This window comes from Heterocephalus glaber, unplaced genomic scaffold (genome assembly GCF_053883595.1).
Source record: "Heterocephalus glaber isolate CG9 unplaced genomic scaffold, H.glaber_assembly_v1.0 deba00001662, whole genome shotgun sequence".
Lineage (NCBI taxonomy): Eukaryota > Metazoa > Chordata > Mammalia > Rodentia > Bathyergidae > Heterocephalus > Heterocephalus glaber.
The window spans coordinates 15,178,115-15,180,735 of NW_028258403.1; positions in this window are offsets into that span (position 1 = coordinate 15,178,115).

Below are 2,621 nucleotides of genomic sequence, written 5' to 3' on the forward strand. Positions count from 1 at the left end.
TGGGGAGACCCAATATGCTGTTTCTCCCCCTCAACAAAAAAAGAATGAGTGGCTTGGCTCCCCTGGAGCATGAAGTATTCTACACAGCATGGGATAAGTGCTGCTGGAGATGGAAGAAAAGGTCTGCCATTTCCCAGGTAATTTACCACACAATTTATAATCTAGGTGCCTAAGAAGGACCCAAGTTTGGCAGAAAAGCCCACAGACAATTTCATTTTCTTACATTCCAGGATAAGACCCCCATCTTCCTTTTTTTATTTTCCAAGGTGCTTAGCACCTTTCTGTGTCCAACTAATGCAACCAACTCAATGAAAGATAAGCAATCAGCTTAATTAGTGCTGTATTGAGGTAGGACAGAAGAAATAAAAATAGGTAGAATGGAAATTTGTAGTTTTTAAATTGTACATTTCAGAAAACTGCAGCTTCAGGACACAAAATTAACCAAGGTTTCAAAGCCTTTTTTTCCGCTTCCAGGAAGCTGACTCCTAAATTCCTAAGAGTCTTAAAAGACAATAAGCCTGAAAATCAGGCCTGTGCTTTTCACCTGTAAATTGTGCCTACCTTTCCCATGATGCTATAGATTCACGAATTCCACACATATCTACCCTTAAGGAAATAGCACTAATATTAAGTGGACACCAGATCTCTAATCTTAAAACCCTAACCTTCAAACCCATGAACATTGTTTGTACTAACCTAGCCCAGTAAGGAGTAACCTGACAGACACCAGCAATATAAATCTCAAATCATTCATCTTGAGGGCACCTCCAAAACACATAAATGCTCCCAGCCCCAGACTATAAATAATGTGCTTCTTTAAGGGCCCATGCTCCATTTTCTCTGAGTATGTACTTGTTTATCTGCTTAATAAACCTACTTAAGCCTCTCACTGACATTTTCTAAAATGCTTTTCTGTGATATAAGTCACTAAACCTACAACTTACTCCATGAGTGGGGCAAGTGGAGATTTCCATCTTCTCTTTGGGGGAACCTCCTTGGGCCTTTTCTGGTGCCATTATCACTATCTAATAATATTTGCAATATGTACATAATTGGTCTTTCAAAAACTGAAATGTGACGGTTGATAACACTTACTTTGAATTAGATTATCTCTTCTTATATTTTACTTTTTGGAATTCCCTTGGCATTCTTTGGTTTGACCCCTATCAAAAGTTTTTTCTTCAAAGAGGAAGGTATGAATTCTAGGCCAAATTTCATGATCAGAGAATGTCACAGCTGGATAAGGACAAACCAGAGTGATTTTTAACCATAGCATATCTCTATCTGCTTTCTCTGAAATGCTACTTGGACAATTAACTTGTTATAAATGATCTTCTAATATAAATTGTATCATTCTTCCTACAAAATTTTCTTTTCATCAAGTAAATGGACTGTTAGATTTAGAGTAATAAGACCAGAGCTAATTAGCTTTTCTTACAAGTAGGTTCTTATCTTTGGTATTTCACATCTCTTACTGATGACCAAGACAGTGGTGGCCAAAGATAAGCACTTGGTAGATACTAAAAACCATGAGCATCATGATGTCAGATTTCTCATACTGCTGAAAATTATACCTTACCATTTGGAAAATTCTTAAAATATAAAATACCGATTGCACTTCTGGGAAGATGGTAGAGTGATAAATAGCAGCAAATCAGCTTCTCTGAGATTCAGAAGCCAAACACTGGAATATAACAACTTGGGGAAGAAAAGAAGGAGGCAGACGGATCCCTGGGACCAAGAAGGATCTGAAGAGAGAACTGGAGCCCACAGGGAAAGTGAAGAGACAGTCCTCAATGCAGAAAAAGGAGAGGGGAAATTGTACTTTCTCTCTGGCTCCCAGCTTGCCAGATGAGAGAGGAGGCATGAATCTATAGAGACACAGTGAGGACAAATGACTCCAAAAGATTCCAGAGAGAAATGTACCAGTGGAATGGAGTAGTGGATCCTGTAAGCAACAACAGCTGGTGAGTGACTCCAGTCCAAAGGTCCCCAGGAAAAGGATGTTTTGTCAGATGCCATTTTAGGGAGGGGCCAACTGAACCCAGGCCTTGGAGCAGGTGTGGGTTGGCTTCATCTCATGGTTTCCAGTGATTGGGTGAGGCACAACTGCAAAAGATATTCAGGGTCAGGGATTGGAGGTCAGGCCAGCAAGAGACACCCAGAGTGTTGTAGGCTGAACAACTCAGGCCCCAACCTCACGATTAGAGAACAGAATCAGTCTGAACTTCTGTGGTGTTGAAGGCACCAGCATGGGCAATCTACCCTATTCCTACTTCAGGATTGCTGGGATTATCCAGCGTCCATCCTAATCCCACTGCAGGTTTTCTGGGATGATCCAGATCTGGGCTCTGTCTGCCTCCTTTGTCTACCAGTGATAGTGGAGACATTCCCTGAACTGGACACTACCACAAAACTGTAGACCCCAAAAGATAATCACAGGCTTGAAATCACAGAGAAATATCTTTTTTTTTCCTTTTGCTCTTGTTCTTTTTCTTTTTTCTTGATTGTTTTTGTATTTTTACAAGTATGAACATTGTTTTTAGTTTTTCTTTTGTTTAGTTCTTCTTTTTGTTTTTTCCCTCTTTTTTTTGCTTTGTGCCTTCTTTACCATTTTCCCA